This window comes from Myxocyprinus asiaticus, chromosome 6 (genome assembly GCF_019703515.2).
Source record: "Myxocyprinus asiaticus isolate MX2 ecotype Aquarium Trade chromosome 6, UBuf_Myxa_2, whole genome shotgun sequence".
Classification (NCBI taxonomy): domain Eukaryota; kingdom Metazoa; phylum Chordata; class Actinopteri; order Cypriniformes; family Catostomidae; genus Myxocyprinus; species Myxocyprinus asiaticus.
This window is the reverse complement of record NC_059349.1, coordinates 24,566,925-24,586,636: the sequence shown is the minus strand read 5'-3', so window position 1 is coordinate 24,586,636 and position 19,712 is coordinate 24,566,925. Positions and strand designations below refer to the sequence as shown.

At 38.0% G+C, this 19,712-nt stretch overlaps 1 protein-coding gene across 2 annotated transcripts in view; it reads right to left on the bottom strand.

Moving 5' to 3' along the window:
* fam110b (family with sequence similarity 110 member B) overlaps positions 1-19,712 on the bottom strand; it is a 59,706-nt gene that overhangs the window by 16,868 nt on the left and 23,126 nt on the right. For both annotated transcript variants that reach the window (XM_051700801.1, XM_051700802.1), the window contains exon 2: positions 4,519-4,609. The gene's annotated coding sequence lies outside the window, so the exon portion shown is untranslated. The remainder of the gene's footprint in view (positions 1-4,518; positions 4,610-19,712) is intronic.

Genomic DNA, 19,712 nt, shown 5'->3' with positions numbered 1-19,712 from the left:
TCAAGTAAATGTATTTTAAATGGAAAAAAAGACAAATACACTTGATAACAATAGGAGTTTTTTGTAGTGATTTTTTTTACTGAATTAAACATAATAAAAAATATTTTTTCCCTTTAATTCAGTGAATGCCATTTAGAGGTATTTTTAAAAGATGATTTTGTCCTCTTTATTGTTAGCAATATGTCAGGGCACAAGCTGAATAGTCAATTTAGAGCTAATGATTAATTGTTGCAATAATCGCCCAAATAGTCAAATAATTGTTCTAATAATCGTTAGATTAGTCGATTATCAAAATAATCGTTAGTTGCAGCCCTAGATCAGTCTCAAACAGAAACGGGACAGTATTAACAAAAATCAAGGACTCTTATGTTGGAAGATGTGAATCTTATGTCGGAAGATGTGAATCACAAATCTGTTTCTGGCATCATGTCTAGTTTGGAATTTTTCACCATCTGACATTTCTCCTGCCAAAATTTCCAGACAGATACTAGGGATGTGCAGGAGTAATTGACTAATTGAGTACTCATTCTGCACCAGCTAGTAGCCTATTAAAAACACTACTAAAATTGATTTTTCTTTTTGCGCATTTGCCTGTCATGATTGTCCGAGGTGTTGGATGAAAGAAGAGGATATGATGGCTGTCTCAATCGCAAAATAGCTAAATGTCTTTCATCCATAATGACCATGAAAGAGAAACATTCTTTTAAATATTAGATTTTTAGAAGAAGGTTAAAAATACCTTTATATTTTATTTCTTTATTTATGTCATTTATCTTTCATAATAACACTGTACGTTTGAATATCTACAATGACAGTGCATGACAGTGTCATTTATACAGCGATGTTGTTGATTAATACCTGCTGTTTTAATGCGGGAGCACGTAATCCTATTCGTGTTCACGATATACTGATTCAAGACAATGGGAGCTAGGGAGCTGATTGAGATGCACTGTCTGAAAGCAAAGCCTAATGATGAGGATCTACTTTTATAGTGGCAAGAAACTGCGAAGCAGAAACTCTGAAGTTTATCAGACCAGTATGTGTGTATGTGCGTTACATCTATTAACATGGGAAGAGTCAACTTTCACCACTTGTTTTTCTGAATAATAGCATATGAAATTACAGAAATGTGATTGCCTTTAGGTACAGTAGACTCTGAGTTTACAGGTGCATCTCAATAAATTAGAATGTCGTGGAAAAGTTCATTTATTTCAGTAATTCAACTCAAATTGTGAAACTCGTGTATTAAATAAATTCAATGCACACAGACTGAAGTAGTTTAAGTCTTTGGTTCTTTTAATTGTGATGATTTTGGCTCACATTTAACAAAAACCCACCAATTCACTATCTCAAAAAATTAGAATATGTTGACATGCCAATCAGCTAATCAACTCAAAACACCTGCAAAGGTTTCCTGAGCCTTCAAAATGGTCTCTCAGTTTGGTTCACTAGGCTACACAATCATGGGGAAGACTGCTGATCTGACAGTTGTCCAGAAGACGATCATTGACACCCTTCACAAGGAGGGTAAGCCACAAACATTCATTGCCAAAGAAGCTGGCTGTTCACAGAGTGCTGTATCCAAGCATGTAAACAGAAAGTTGAGTGGAAGGAAAAAGTGTGGAAGAAAAAGATGCACAACCAACCAAGAGAACCGCAGCCTTATGATTGTCAAGCAAAATCGATTCAAGAATTTGGGTGAACTTCACAAGGAATGGACTGAGGCTGGGGTCAAGGCATCAAGAGCCACCACACACAGACATGTCAAGGAATTTGGCTACAGTTGTCGTATTCCTCTTGTTAAGCCACTCCTGAACCACAGACAACATCAGAGGCGTCTTACCTGGGCTAAGGAGAAGAAGAACTGGACTGTTGCCCAGTGTTCCAAAGTCCTCTTTTCAGATGAGAGCAAGTTTTGTATTTCATTTGGAAACCAAGGTCCTAGAGTCTGGAGGAAGGGTGGAGAAGCTCATAGCCCAAGTTGCTTGAAGTCCAGTGTTAAGTTTCCACAGTCTGTGATGATTTGGGGTGCAATGTCATCTGCTGGTGTTGGTCCATTGTGTTTTTTGAAAACCAAAGTCACTGCACCCATTTACCAAGAAATTTTGGAGCACTTCATGCTTCCTTCTGCTGACCAGCTTTTGAAAGATGCTGATTTCATTTTCCAGCAGGATTTGGCACTTGCCCACACTGCCAAAAGCACCAAAAGTTGGTTAAATGACCATGGTGTTGGTGTGCTTGACTGGCCAGCAAACTCACCAGACCTGAACCCCATAGAGAATCTATGGGGTATTGTCAAGAGGAAAATGAGAAACAAGAGACCAAAAAATGCAGATGAGCTGAAGGCCACTGTCAAAGAAACCTGGGCTTCCATACCACCTCAGCAGTGCCACAAACTGATCACATCCATGCCATGCCGAATTGAGGCAGTAATTAAAGCAATAGGAGCACCTACCAAGTATTGAGTACATATACAGTAAATGAACATACTTTCCAGAAGGCCAACAATTCACTAAAAATGTTTTTTTTTATTGGTCTTATGATGTATTCTAATTTTTTGAGATAGTGAATTGGTGGGTTTTTGTTAAATGTGAGCCAAAATCATCACAATTAAAAGAACCAAAGACTTAAACTACTTCAGTCTGTGTGCACTGAATTTATTTAATACACTAGTTTCACAATTTGAGTTGAATTACTGAAATAAATGAACTTTTCCACGACATTCTAATTTATTGAGATGCACCTGTATATATGTGCATTACCCTAATGCCATCAGTATTGGTTTCTATGTTTCTAAGCTTGGGGTAAGTGCAAATGTTTTTCACTTTTAAATCTTTTTTATTAATTATTATTCTTTTTTTATTAATGTATATTGTTCGTTTAGTTTTTTCCAAAAGAAAAGCATAGTTTGTATAAGTTACCTTATTTTGAAACCGTTCTTGTTAATGTTTGTGAATAAAACAATATATAAATTTCACGTATGTGTCATACTTTTTTTATTTATTTAAGATTTTAATTTAAGAGTAATCCATTATTTGTTTTTTGTGGGTTACTCGACTACAAAATTACTCTAAAAAGGCCCATTCCTAACAGAAACATATTTGTCTTAAACACTTTAAATTTAGTTGTAACACTGGCACTGAAAAGACTAATGCTTTTTGAAGTATATTTTTGATCTCAATGCCTCTGCTGTAAATCAAAGGTCCTCTGAGCTGAGTAATGGAGGATAGTGTCTGAAAATAAACCCTAAGGGTAAACAGCCAGTCTATTAAAAGGCACCATTCTAACATCCAAACCAAGAGAAGGACATTTTGCACTTTGTACATGGCTACCTGGCAAGTGTAGGTAGCAACAGTGCATCTATTTTGAGGAAGCCATCAAAATCATGCACAACCATGTCTTCTTTGGCTCAGAGTGGGCAGTATATGTATTTACAATACATACTATATAATATATGGATTTGACAGACATTATTACCCAAAAAGACTTACAGTATATTTTAAGGTACGCGTTTTATCACTATGTGTATTTTAGAATCTAACCCATGACCTTGACATTGGCCATGCACTACCAGTTGGGTTGAGAAAGCAACTAGGAAGCAACTAATATGATTTGCATTTCAGATTGAAGTTAAGCAACTGAAAATCTGTTTAAAACACAACCTACTGATATGATGGAGTCTGCTGGACAGAAGTATGAAAGGGATACTGGGAGAATATAGAACTGAAAGAATGTAAATGTTTTAAGAAAGTTTTGTTTTTGATGGTGATGCAGTAATCAATTACATCTTACCAAATCTGTGAATTAATCGCTGAGAGCAATGTTTATCTAGCTGATGTAAACAGATGCATGGAGAATTAGGGCAGACAGAGGTTCCTCGAGTGCCATGATGTGACCTAGTTTAAAATGCAGTAAAGCTCACGGGACAAATTTCATAACTCATGAACTTGCTCATGCCTCATCACCCCAAAGCTTAAGGGCTTTGATCATTCATGGAATAGTGAATGATCAGTGGCAGATTTAGGCATGGGTGACATGGGCGCGACATGGGCGCGACATGGACACGCTCCCCCCCCCCCCCTTGTTCAAACAAGGCACCCACACAGACAAGTTGGTGCCCTGAACTCCATAATATCATGTGATTACATTTTAATGGCTTCTTAGCGAGGCCAGAACACCTCGACTCCATCACTATCTTTCCTCAGATGTGCACTTCTGGAGGTTGTGCAGGGTTGGGAATGATCAAAGTGAATGTGTTGGCTAGTACACCCCTTAAGCTTAATAGAAAATTACAAGGAAAACACTTATTTTGCAGTAAACTAATGTCTTTAACCCCTCTCTGCAGGAAGAGTACATCTGCTAAAACACACATACAAACACTACACTACCAGCACAGGGGAATGCAGTCATACCTTGCATGCACTAGAAGTCCCTTTGGATAAAAGCATCTGCTGACTGAATATATGCAAGTTACACTGGAAGGAAAAACATTTGCTAAATAGCAAATTAGTAACCAACCTGTGTTTGGCTCAGGTTTTTACAGGCTCCGAGCTGGTATCTGAGCTGCCTTTTTCCTCCAGCTGCTGCAGGTTATCAGTGGGGGTGACACCTAGACCGGAGAAAACATAACGTAAGATGCTGCAATCACACATAGAAATGTTTAATCAAATTAAAACATCAGTGAAATCATTGATGTACAGTATTCATAATTGCTTTCTTAACAAAACACTTGAGATAAGAGAATTGTTAGTTTATGCAAATCATAACGGTAAGGAACGTGGCTAAACATACGTAAACCTGAACCAAAGCTTATGCAAGTAGAAATGGTAGGCTAGGTTTTTTTTTTTTTTTTTTTGACAGTAAATCTCCAAAGGCAATTAACAGTGGTGTAGGAAACAAACAAAAAAACAGCTATGCAAAACATAAAAACAAAATTAATAAAAAACAAAACAAGAAGCAAAGCAAATCACAATAAACAGCATTAGTTCTGTATAGCTTGATTAATAAAATAGCGATCACAAGAAAAAGATCCAAGAGCTTCAGAATTTATTTGCGAAAAAGTCTGTGTCTGCAGCAAAGCACTGATGCAAGTCATTTGATTGTCTGGGCATTCACAGTGGAGCGCATAAATGTAGAGAGTGAATGATGATTGTTTGTGTGTTGAGCTCACAGTGTTCATTCCCTTTCGCTGTGTTAATGAATCATCATGACACTACAGAAAGCAGCAGATGTTGGAGCTTTGCAGGCCCACAGGGTTACAGTTTGTCATTTCATGGGGAAGTTCCTCCCTACATGGACATCTTAGGAATGAGAAAACTCATGGAGTTCTGGTGCAAAGCAGGGGTTTAAAAGAGAAACTGCACAGGACTAAAATGAGAAGCAGCACCTTAAAATGGCACAATAATAATGTTATCACCTCAGTCAGAGTTATAGCAAGAACAAAACTTCACTGCAAATTTCAGATTCCTTTTATTAATGGCACATTTTCTTGCCCTTTTCCACATCTTTTACTGAACTACTTACAGTATAACACATGATGAAGTTCAAAAAGGCATATTCTCTCAATTTCACTCAAATGGTCATCACTAAAACCACCTAGAACGGTGGTTTTCACCATCATACTTCATGTAGAAAACATTAAGACGTGACACATCAACCAAAGATGTCCTTGTGATCAATTTTGAAGATGAACAATTTAAAAAAACGTCAATGATGGAACATATCTCTTCAGCTTACAAGTAACTTATTTCACTCAACTAGAAAAGACTTCTTTGTGTTTAAACTTGATTGTGGCTATGAGTGAAATCATTATAACTTCTAAAACCACGCAGGCTTTGCACCTTTGAGAGTTCGTCGCTACCCTCAGGTTGGGAAACCCTACCCTAGAACATTCCACAAAGGGCTAAGTTCATCTGATTAATGATATGGTGGTGCAAACCCCACATCTGCAGTCATCTGGTTCCTCCTTACATTGCATGTACTTTGAGCAAAGGCTATGCCACTTACGAATCCATCAACTGTACGTTGAGAAGCTTAGAGAAACATTTAAGAGGATAACCAGTCTAAGAATCTAGGTCTATCTATACATCTTGTGAGACAGAGGATCTGCCTCACCTCGAATCCTGTTCACACCAGCCATCCCATCACTGGCCCACGTCCAGACCTATGACAGGAGTGGATGTCTTACAGTAAGACCACATCTAGGCCTATGACAGGAGTGGGTGTCTTACAGGAAGACCACAATACAAGAACTCTGGCAGTGTGTGATAAGATTCACCTCATACCTAATGCACGTACATTATCACAGCCGCCCTAAATCCAACATTACGTCTATCCTTCAATGAGATTCGTTATCCCCTCTGTGCCAGATGTCCTTAAGGACCTCGAAGTATGGCACAGCATGGCCTTGTTGATATTGCTTGATCCTGAGCCTCTGGACTGACTACACCTCTGTACAGCTTAACCTTCATTTACTTGACACAAAGACACGACACCACTTTAAGTTCATGATCCTCTCCTTTAGTCTATGCTTCTCTTTAATGTTAGTTAAAGGTGAAATGTGTAATTTTTGCAGTGTTAAAATTAGGGCTGTCGATTTAACGTGTTAATTTTGTGCAATTATATTTTAAAAAATGTACATGCCCCCTACCTGTATGTAAATTCCATAATAAGGAATCTTCCTACCATCGCAGCAATTCAAACTTGATGTACCACCTTAATGCAGTTGGGGGCAGTCAACTCATCAGCTGTACAGGCAACATGCCCGAGAAGGACATAGCTGCAGGCAGAGCTCCAAAAAGAGGCGGGAACTCCAAACTGCCAGCAAAGATATAAGGAGCCAGAGCCCCATAACCTAACCTTTTCCCTAACCCTAACCATAAGTGGAAGTGACACCCCCTTTTTGGAGTTGGCGCAACCCTCTTTTGGAGTAACCATGCCCCCTTCTGGAGTAACCCCACATTCAAATCTCCAGCCTGCAGCTATACCTACTTGACTTGCCTTGTCAAACCAATGAGTAGGCAGCATACATCCTTCCACAGATACATTTTTATGCTCGATGACAGCTGGACGGAGCACAGCAGAATGCAGGGCTTATGAGACGTGTTTTTCAAAGGTTAAAACTATGCATAACTTGACATATCATTTTAAAAACACAGCACTTATGACTAGAGGCACTGAAAACTAGTTAGACACAATGCAACCAAAGTTTAATTAAAGTTATTTTTGAACCCCACACCTTTCCACACCTAAACCACATAAAGCTGCTATTTAATTAAACAAATATGAGACGTCTGTACGTGTCTCGCACTCTGCTCACTGTCATCTGCTACAAACAGAGCACACATTGCTCATGGTGTTTTCTGTGTATGAGCCAAGGGCCTCTAAAGGCCAATTCACACTGCCCCAACAACTTTCCACACATTTGTATGGACATAATCTCATGTGTAAAATATTTTTTCCTCCGACGGAACTTACAGAATGAATAAGTCCCCAGCAAATACAAAACATTTTTACAATGTAGGTGTGTTTACTTGGTTACAGTCTAATGTCTCTACATGCTAAACATTTTTAATCAATAATATTAATAGTGCATAATATTTATGGCTTCATCTGTAACCTCTTTATTGCCAATCATCTTTTATGAGGCGAACAACGACACGCAAGTTTGTTGGTGTTTGTTGGATCAGTGTGAAAACAACAGTTATGTTTCACAACATTTTAAATACAACAGCCAACTTTAGAATATTTGAAGTGTTGGTGTCTGTTGGCGTTTGCTGGGGCAGTATGAACTGGCCTTAAAAGTTATGAGCAGCCGGTGTCAGCATTCACTTTAAAGTGCACAGCACATGCAAACAATATTTTTTATCTCATTAATTCTCAGCCTTTGCGGTTCAATAATCACGCTAGAACATAACTTGATTTTATTTTGTGCGCTGCATGTTTGCAGAATGACATTCGTACGTCAGATGGTATCGTTTTTTTGTATTGGAGCAATTTTATGAGCACGAGTACAAGTGCATGAGTGAGGTATCGGGACATCCCTAATATTTAATATACTGTTTATTATATTTATAATTAATTACATTTTTGTATTTCTAAATTACCTTTATTTGTGGGCCTTTCTTAGTAAATATTGATATGCTATTAATTAATTGGCACATCATGTAATTAATTTGATTAAATATTTCAAGCGATTAACAGCCCTGGTTAGAATAGGCTACTTTCTCCTATTTAAGTTTAATGTGCTGATAAGAACAAGAATAGGAATTGTATGGAATTTAACAATTCTGATTCTTCTTAACGTTTCCGTTAACTATTTTTTGGTACTTTTTATGATGAAATATTTGAAAATAAGAAATGTGATTCTCATTGCATTTACTGCCCTTAGCAGCATGTTACAAAATGATGAGATCATTTCAGATTTTAACAGAACAGATGGCTTGAAAAGTACTTAAAGTGTGTATACACAGAATTTTTCATATATATTTAATTCATTCATATAAAATACAATTAATAATAACAACTAATTAAAACTGAACTATGTGTATCTTCTTTAGCTACATCACATTAAAATAAAAAAAATTACAGTCACTCATTCACTGCCACACATAGTATTAGAAGAATGGCAAATATGTTAACAGGTAGACATGGTTTAGAAACTTTTAATATGATGGCATGAATTACTAAAAGTCCCACTAAGAGCAAATTTGAGATGTTACAGCGACCCAGGCGTAGGGACAGACCTCGCTTTTGAGAATTCGTATTACATTCAGATGGCACTCTTCACAGAGTGAACTGCTGACTTTCACAGCTTCATTTATCTGTGAGCAAACACCAAAGGTTGCATTGTCATTCCAACTGAGTCCTGAGTCATGAATCACATACAACAGCCTGTGGGTGAGTCAGTTCCAAAATCTAAAACCAACTGTGTCAACATAACTTAGTGCAATGCTCATATTCCGATTCAGCATGAAACTAAAGAACAAAGACAATGAAACAGTGTGAAACATGAAAAAATTATCTCGCAAATGATTGTTGGAACATCCCTGAAAGAAGTCAATCTGTAGACATCAGTGAAAGCTAAAACATTAGCCATCAAAGAACCCTCATCAGCAAGACGCAAGAATCCCATTATTCTGCTGATGGCAGAGCAATTTATGTTGAGAGTTTCTGACGGTGTCTCTCTCTCTCTCACACACACACACACAAACTCTTCACCTTGGCTGCTACTTATCTTTAATGACACTCCCATCATGCCTTTCTCCTAGTCATGTAGCTGAGGCTGCGAAACAATCACAGACAGAATCAGTGCTTCTCTCTCAAAGCTCCAGATTTAGAGTTTGGTTCGGGTGTTTGATGTGGAAGTTGTTTTCTAAACTCTGGTACAAACGACCAGAACAACAACAAGGTGAGTAAATGATGACAGAATTTTTATTTTTGGGTAAACTGTCCATTTAATGAGTAAAGAAGCCAAGACAGAGCCAAGAACTTCAGAGAAGATCTTTCACTAAAGGAGAGGAAGTCAGTGTCTGAGAATGGACCCGAGGGCCACACAGAGTCAGACAACCTTGGAGCAACTCTCATTCTTGTTCTAATTTTCTGCGCCCAGCAGTGGAGGGAAAAATATAAAAGGAGCCACTTCAACAATTCATAAAGAACCTTGCCCTGCTTCTCTCAGGAAATTTGACAGTTGGGGAAAAAACTAAATACTACAAATTTATATGGGCTCTCTTAAACTCAAGTTCTACTACTGGAAAGCAAGAAAGTCCCAGACCACTAAAGGAACATTCCTCATTGCCACAGAGAGAGGTTCAGTTTGAGGAAATTGGGCCTATTGGGGCCAAACAGGTTGGAGGTGTGCCGGCTTTTTGCACAGACCCTTTTGTTTACCAACAAGGGCAGCTTGGGAGAGGCTGGCCTCCATTGAGGAGGGAAATGAATAGGTCTGTTAGTATGTTAGGAGATGGAAACAAGGAGCATCTTTTCACTAAAACATCCTTCCATAGCAGCTCTGCTTTGAGAAAGAGGCCACCCACAGTGGCTTAATGAGAGCTCATATAGAGAGCGATGCAAAACACACTGAGCCTGTTTACATGAACACAAATACGCTGATTACTCTCTAAAATCAGTGTGACGAGGAATAGGGTGGGGCCGGGCTGTGAGGACACAAGGCCGGCCCTGAATCAGGCTAATCAGCCAGGAGGGGGATAAAGATGAGCCGAAGGTGCCAGCTTGAGAGGGAGAGAGATGCACGCGGCCACGTTGTGTGTGTGTCTGTGTTCATGTTTGTTTTATGTTGTTTTAAGTTGAGTTTTATCATTAAACTTTATGTTTACTGAAACCCGGGAGGGAGGAGGGATGCTCTGTCGCAGAGTCCTTGCTGCTGCCATCCGTCAGGGGAGCAGCCGCAGCCGTTTGCCTGAGGATGGAGGGGTCGCTGCTGGCTGCTGAGAGCCAGAGGAACTGCTGCCGTCCGCCGAGAAGGGGAGGAGCTGTTGTTTATGTTTGTTTTATGTTCCCGCCTCCTCCTTGCCCATCATTTAACTGTTACAATCAGCTTATTTAAAAAATCTGACAAGGCAATAAATTTGCGTTTACACGACATTTGAAATAATCGTGAAGAGGCATGCGATCAAAATGTGCGCACATTGGATGAGCCGGTAAGAACACTGGGTAAGGTGTTTACATGGCACGTGAAATCGGTGTAATGGGCAAAAATCTACCCATGTCGACCGGGTTATTAATAAGCTGTTTAAGGCCTTTACGCTGATAAAGAAACATGGTTTATTGCGTTAACATGACCGCACGCGTTGTCGGCTTATTAAGCATTAAGAATGTGCATGTTAATGCACTCATTGACTCTCAAGTGTCATGATTATAACAATAGCTAGTACACGCTAAAGAAGAGTAGGTTAGTATTCTGAGCAAGCTCACCTAGTATATAATACTAAGCTTAGCCCAGCTTTTCAGGCTTCATATTCACAGGAACAGTTAGCCAAAAATTGTAACTTCTTTCATCACTTATTCGTTCCAAACCTGTATGACTTTTTCTTCCGTGGAACTCAAAGGAGTTAGGAAGAATGTTCATGCTGCTATTTTCCATACAACAAAAGCATACAGCAGGGCTATTATACTTCATCGACAATGGAAAATATCTTTGAGGCATGTGGGCCAAGCCAGGATATTTTGTTATCGATAAGCTTCTATCTATAGATGTTGTATTATAGCAGGCCTATAATATTTGTTCACTATATAAATAGTGACATCTGTGTTCCGTCCATCTTCTATAGCTGCTTGTCCTATGTAGGCTCACAGGTAGTGCCGGAGCCTATACCAGCCTATCGGGCCAAAGGCAGGGAAACACACACAAACATATGGAGAACATGCAAACTCCACACTGGGACTTGAACAAGGGACCTTCTTGCTGTGAGGCAACAGTGCTACCCTCTGAGCCACTGTGCAAAAACTAAAAAGATGCTTTCAAAATTGGTTGATTACAGAGAGAGGTCCGGAGAGACAGACTGATATTAAAAATTGCATTGAACAATAACAGTGAAGTTTATTATAGATGCAATAATTTAAACTTTTGACTTTTCAAACTGAACTTCTTGACCAAATTAAATGAATATAACTTTTGTTTCAACGAACTCATGCTTGTCAGTCGTCCATGATTTTAGTTTTTTAATCTTCCCCTTCCATCAAAATGACAGATAATGATTATTTGAAGCACAATCACTAAAATCGTCTAAAAACAAGGCGCTCCTGCATGAAACACTGTAAACTCATCAAGACATGGTGTGACGTCAATCTAGTGTAAGTTTACATAGGAAAACAATGGGAAAACAGCATGAACAGACACAAAATGTGTTCAGTGTAAACAGCTCCCAAGACAACCAACAACCTTAAGTGGGCCACTGAAAATTTCAAACGGTCCGGATTTAGCACGTGGGCCGCCAGTTGAATAGGCCTGGCATACAGTAACAAGGGGCTGTCAAGCTCCAAAATGGATATAAAAGCACCTTAAAAGTAGTCTACATGACTATGATATATATCTCCAGTCTTCAGAAGAAAGTAATATGGGTTATAATAATGCGAGTGTGAGTAAATAATAATAATTTTCATTTTAATGTAAAGTTAACACTTAACGGTATTCAGATATCTTATTAAAAGTAACATCTCTGGGGGCCTGGGTAGCTCAGTGAGTAAAGTCTGACACTGACTACCACCCCTGGAGTCGCAAGTTCGAATCCAGGACATGCTGACACCAGCCAGGTCTCCTAAGCGTCACATGGGGTAACCTCCTCGTGGTCGCTGTAATGTGGTTCGCTCTTGGTGGGGCGCGTGGGGAGTTGTGCGTGGATGCCGCGGAGACTGGCGTGAAGCCTCCACATGCGCTATGTCTCCGCAGTAACGTAAAAATTTCTGTAAAACCCCAATGAGAAATCTGAATACCTCATAAAAATCAGAACACATTAATAGTCAGGTTTCCAACAAAGAAAAATTGGAATATTGCAAAAACAATTCGCGAATAAAAGTGTGTTTCCATACCATGTGTTCAAGAGAACAAAACTGTCATGCAAAATAGTAATAGAAATGGAAGTCAAGCCACTGTGGTTCATTTATTAAATGTAATAAATTGCTTGTGGTGAGGTAGCAATCTGCTGCAGATGCTTTGCATCTGGGAAATTATTCAGTCATAAGACTGGCTAACTTATTCAGTTAATATTGTAGTTTATTTGCATGTCTTCTTACAGAATGAAAATGTATCCACCTCAAGCGAGCTTAAACGTTTTTATGCGCATTTTAGAAATTTTATTAGCATCTTGTCATCCAGCATTTTTTATACAGTATCCCAAAATTTGCATAAAATATGTGGATAGAAACCCTGCTAGCATCAACTAATGAATGTCATTAAGTAGCCCTCATTAGATTTCCTTTGAGCTCCTCAACAAGAAGCAAAACAACCTTCAAACCCCATCAGTATAGCGTGTTAGTAGATTGACATATGAACTTCACAGTATGGCTGCTGAGGAATTTGATTAACACAAAGAGGTGAGCCACTGTTTATGTTGGATGGAGAGGGAGGACGTGCAGTCTTGTTGCTATTAGAGTGGACACATGGGAGTATGAGGAAGAATCAGCATGGCAGCAGAGGCTGGAGAGGTAGGGGAGGTAGGAGTAGAGAGGAGATTGTGCTGAGTAAGGAGCACTGCAGTGCCCGTATGCTGCCTCACAATCTCTAAAGGGTTTGTCAAGGCTCAGCTGACTGAATTCATCTCTCACACACAGGCCAAGGGCAAGGACTACAGCATGAGCCTTTCCACAGGAAACTCACCTAAAGGGCTCTCCTCAGCTCACACGGCTATAATAAAACTACATTTTTTCATATGTTGTCAACACACTGAGGACTAAACGTAAATCCAGTAGTGAAAAAGAGCTCTAAACTTTAAAGTGTGTAATTTTTTTCAATGGTTAAGTACTTAAAAGTAGTAGAGAAGTAAAGTATTCTCCTATCCCTGGTTAATATGCAAAGATAACTATAAGTAAGCCATCCATTTGTAGATTGATTTTACCAAAACATGTAAACACTGTGACTGTTTGTTTGAGCATCCCGACCAGATTTACACAGCAACACATCAGCCCAAGCAGTGGTGTGTGTTTGGGGCTGGACTATCTGCTTGTCCAACCAATGTCAGACAGGGAGAGTGCTCAGGAAACCTGTCCGAAAACAATAATTTTTGCAATTCTGTTTGGTGACACTATTGGCTCAGAAATGACACACTTCAGCTTTAGATAAGAAGATCTGCAATTGATTTAATGGAGACTCTCCTGCTCGCAAAATACATTTCATTTTTGATGAAGCAGCAGAATGTACAGTGACCCGTATTACGTAATACAGCATGAAAGCCAGCTGGAGAGTCAACAGAAACAAAACATTGCCAATGTAACTGCAACATGTGCATGCTAAGACACATATGCGACCGTATAATCCTTTAAACATGTTTGCCCTTTCACATTCAGGCTTATTTTAACAAGAAGATATTTTGGGCCATTATGAATAATGACACTTAGGCCTTTGTTTACTAGAAACCTAAACAAAAGCTTCACAGACTCATGCCTCATATAATCTAGCTAATCGGTATTTCATCATGAGGAATGCTAGATCAAATAATGTGAATAAATTTAAGTTAAATTTACACAGACTACTTAATTGGAGCCATTCTTTTCCTGGCAGTTTTAAAAATAGCTCTGCAGTCTGTTCCTGTTCCCTCCTTCACCCTCTCTTCTACCCAAAACATCTTTGTAACCAATCAAAACACAAAGAAACACAGACACCCACTGAAACTGCTACTGTATGACATGTTAGAAAGCCAAAGAATGTGAGAATCAGATGCAAACACGAGTGCACCTTGCATCAGAAGCACACATTCGTGTTGGCTTACAGAAAGCAGGGCTCCACAATAAGGAATTTTTTCTGCTTGCCTGGTTGGGCCCATAGTTTGAATATAATGCAAGATAGGGCTGTTACGATTATGAAAATTGGTTGACGATTAATTGTCAAACAAATAATTGCAATTATGACGATTAATTGTTTCTTTTAGGGCTTTCACGATCAGTTGTCATACAAACGGTTATATTTCTTAAAGTGTACAGTATGTGTGCTTCATACACCTTAAGAAGTATTTTTTACATATTTAACTTCAAATATATAAATAAAAAAAAAATTGTTAAAATTGTTAAATAAACTAAATTTAAATATGTCTTTAGTTTAGTTTACATTTGTAGTTTAAAAATATAAAAAAATGTTTTACATGTAATAAAAATTATATTATATGATATTATGCAATAGTAAAAAAAAATTTAAAAATATAATACAAATTATATTATATGATTTTTTGCAATAGTAAACTATTTCTGTCCTAATTTCTTCACTTTCACACGTTATTTAATGTTCGTTGATTAAACCAACAAGCCCTTATTTCTCATGAACCAAAACCTTTGAGATTTCGTTTCATAATGTTATCACTCCACAGAAAAAGAATATGTGTGTGTCTCCTCTGTGTCACTGTGTGTCAATACCGCTGAAAATTTCACAGGCTCTTCCGGACAGGAGCTGCTCCTCCAGTTGACGTCCGCAGTGTGGCTCAGTGACACCCAGAGTTCAACTCAATGACACACAAACGTGCCGTTACTGCCATTTATACTGTATATTCACATAAAATTCCCTTATTTGGGCATTAAAATGTGATTGGAATTTAAAGTGCACAATAATCACGGTTAGATCAAATAACCACGATCAGACGGTTATTTAATAATCGTGACAGACCTAATGCAAGACCCCTTAAAGTTGCCTGTATATACGTCTACATACTCTATATACACTGAAAGAGACACAGAGTGAGAGACAAAAGAGTGGAGCAAAGGATGGCAGACAGAAAGAGTAAAGGATAGTAGCACACACCATCCATCAGCAGTACGGATGGGCACAACTCAGGGTACAGGATTACAGACAGCCAGTCGTGACATCACCCTCGTGTGTGACTGACACCAGCAGAGACACACACAAACACACACGTATGCTCAACTGCCCACTGCCACCCACTCTTCTCTCTCTCTCCCACTCTAAACTAATTACAGCCCCTAAACCAGCTGCTTGTGCCGGCAGACAGCAGTAGCAGAACTGAAGCTAGTGCAGAGTATCAGGTATATTAAATTTTCATAAACCAAACCTTTCGAGGACAACCTGATACTACTGTTCTTTTAATAAATGGACCGGGTGGACAAAGTGTGTGTGTAAGTATATATATATATATATATATGTCTTATTGTGTATTCTATATATACTTTAATTTATTCTATTCTATTTTTATTTGTATTTATTTTCTTATTTTTTAATATTTTCTCTGTCTTGTTGCTGTATTGTATTGTTGTGCATTGGAAGCTCCTGTCACCAAGACAAATTCCTTGTATGTGAAAGCATACCTGGCAATAAAGCTGATTCTGATTCTGATCTATTCACTAAAACCAGTCTTCATCATCATAACTTTACTTTCAAAATGCCATCGTAGATGACAAATAGGGTGCTTCAACAGAACCCTCCTCCTTGAATATGTTGAGGAACAGGGCTTGTTAATCAGGAAGCTGTTGTCATGGTGTACACCTTGAATTCTCAGCTCTCAGCAATTAAAAATCCATGCCAGGAACAACAAACATGAACAGATCCGCAGTGTCAGATACTCCATGACCTCATTTGGAGCGATCAAAGCAAACCACCTAAATTCTGGTTTGCCCCTGAAGTGTTTGTGCTGAGAGGCCCTGATACTACAGACTGGAATTTCTGAAAAGTTATTCTTATCAGGGTTGGATTTTAGACCGGCACAATGGGGCCAGTGCCCCGGGCCTCTGACTGCAAGGGGCTTCGAGCTGAGAGGCCTGCTACTACCAGACACCCATAAAAAGCCAATGAAGGTGACAAATAGCTATAGATAGACAAAGCTTAAATGTGTTACTTTTGGCACAATATGAAATAAATGAAGAAATGAAAAATCTTCCTGGCCTTTCCTCAGCACTAACAGTGCCTTCTGAACACCCAATGCTGGGTAGATTACTTCTGAATTGTAATCTGTTGCTGATTACAAATTACATGACAAAAAATATAGCTAGTAATTTAATCTCTTTTATTACATTTTAGGGTAATCTAATCTGATTGCTTTTGGATTACTTTTGGATCTTATTCTTGTTTTTTTTATGTCACATGCATTTAAGTGAATAAACTTGTACCATTTTGACAATATTGCATAAATGCATTAAAGAAAACTTATTTTATGGATCAAAATATGACAATTGATATGATTTTTTGTGTACGTTTTTAACTCGCCATTTGCCTGTTTCTGAGTAAAAATAAAAAAGCCACTAAAATTTTTCTTGCTCCAGCAATTTTAGCATTTCAAACGGCAAAAAAAATTATAATAATAATAACCTAAAAAGTTGTCACAAAAGCGCATTCTTGTACATCTTTGAAGCCGAGCACAAAAGAAATTTACGAAACTAAAACTAATCCATCTTCAGTGTAATTATGGCTGGAGGCTAGTATAAGGTCTGTGGGTGCAATTTAGAATTTTAAATTACACTTTAAATTTGTATTATTTAAAAAGAAGACTAAGAGGGATCAATAAATGATGAATAATTTACTACCTTTGCCTGATTAATATGTAATCATGTAATCCATAAACAGTAAATATACTCTGATTAAAAATATTTTAAAATTACAAGCACTTAATTTTGTAATCTGATTATATAATCCATATTACATGTAATCCGTTACTACCTGGAACTGATTACACACATGGTGTTCATTCGTGACTGCAACTTTCTTGTATTTGCGACTTTATACCTCGCAATTGCAACTTTACATCTCACGTTTGATATTTAAACTTTAATAATTTGATTTGTATTTGATCTTTATTTTTTACTTTTGTGCATGTGTTGTGATTAAATGAGTCCGTTGACTGACCAAAATGATTACATTGGAATATGACAAGTTGCTACCGAATGTTTAGGTACCCTGACAAAAATCCCCTTCTCCCAAGTTACTGACAATTGCCATCTACCATCAGACTTTGCATCAATTCAAATGTCTTTACCTTTTCCTGTGGTGCTACAGAGAGGTGCCTCAGAGAAAACAGGTTTTGACCCCTCAGAAACCAGGAAGTACTCTCGTTCACCTAATCTACACCTAAATTGTAATTCGGAGGTTGCATTTTTAAAGATTACATCTTTACTCCATTGATTGTTCAGTTTAGGGTGGGGGCTTGGGTTAGGGCATAGGGTTGATAAAACATGCATACAAAACTATCTTTATATTACATAATTTACAACTAAAAACAACTTGCTTTCCAACTTGTTTTTGGTGCCACTCTGTTGACATTTTACCTGGAAACTGGAGCATATGCATGCCCAAACATTCAAAAACAATTCCAGCTTTGGCCACTGGGGGCAGTGCTTTGAATTTCGATAAGCACAGACCAATTTCAGCAGAAGAACTTTCGGCCTACTGTAGCTGAATTCACAGCTGATTTTGTACAATAATTCTTTATCATGTGACTCATTTAAGGGCATTTGTTGTAACCACTTTCAAGTGATCTATTGATATGGGTTTTTAATGATTAAAGCCGATATCTAGACACCACGGTGACTTATGGTTGATATCATGCCAATATAATCACAATATGTAATACAAATGTAATGACAGCCAATGAGATCTACACAATTGTTGAAATTAAATAAACGAGTTAAATGAGTTATTTTACAAAAAATGTCATCAAAATTCACAAAAAAATATAGTGTAAATAGATAATGTCGAAATTAACACATGTAATTAATTAAAAAAGTTTAAAACTTTAATTTTTCTTAATCATGATTAAAGCATTTGCCAACTGTCACATTAGATTCTGACATTTTATTCAGCTCTGTGTGAGTGCTGAACAATGGTTGGAATAGGGCGGAACTTGCTAGGTTTGGGGTCATTACAGTGACGCACACAAATTCTCAAGACATTCTTTCCAAGCGCATTTCATGTGGAGTTCAAAGCGGCAAATCATATAAATGCAGCTTCACAATTGCTGTAGCAAAGCTGAAAGCCAATATTAATATTGTGGAGGATGAGTGTTTTAGAGATTTAAAGCCCATTGCAATGAAAACGCAAACTACAGGGACTATATATGTATTTCAATTAGTCTCCCACTTAGACTTTGGGAAATGTTTGGAAAATGTTAATAAAATATTATTGTTACATATTGTACAACTAAATGCATTTTAACAGAAAAAGTAGTATGTATATAGAGTAAAATTTCTCAAATCTGTGATTAATCTAAATTAACTATGAAAAATCATGCGATTAATTGTGATAAATATTAAATATTTTATCGACTGACAGCACTACTAAAAATGAAAACAGATATTGTTTATTATCCATTGACAAGACTGTCAGTAGAGAACTGTCTCGAGAGCGGACATAAGCGGACATGGATCTCTTAAAGAGTCCAAATACTGGCCATTTAATTGGCCTGGTCAATATCTTGGTCTATCACTATTTGAAGCTACACTGCCTGGCCAAAACAAAAGTCGCCGTTTTGATTTAAATAATGGTTATGATCTGGGGTTGCTTAATTGGTCAGGTCTAGGCTCAGCAATGTTATGCGGCAATAAAATGAAGTCAGCTGATTATCTGAATATACTGAATGACCAGGTTATCCCATCAATGGATTTATTTTTCCCTGATGGCACAGGCATATTCCAGGACGACAATGCCAAGATTCATCGGGCTCAAACTGTGAAAGAGTGGTTCAGGGAGCATGGGGAATCATTTTCACACATCAACTGGCCACCACAGATTCCTGACCTTAACCCCATTGAAAATCTTTGGGATGTGCTGGAGAAGACTTTACGGAGTTTTGACAACCTTATGCAATGTCACATTTATTTCCGTCCAGAGAATTTTTGATGATGGGAGAGTCGAACTACTCCTTAAAGTCTTCTCCAGCACATCCCAAAGACTTTCAATGGGGTTAAGGTCAGGACTCTGTAATGGTCAATTCATGTGTGAAAATGATTCCTCATGCTCCCTGAACCACTCTTTCACAACGAATCTTGATATTGTCGTCCTGGAATACGGCCGTGCCGCCAGGGAAGAAAAAAATCAATTTATGGGA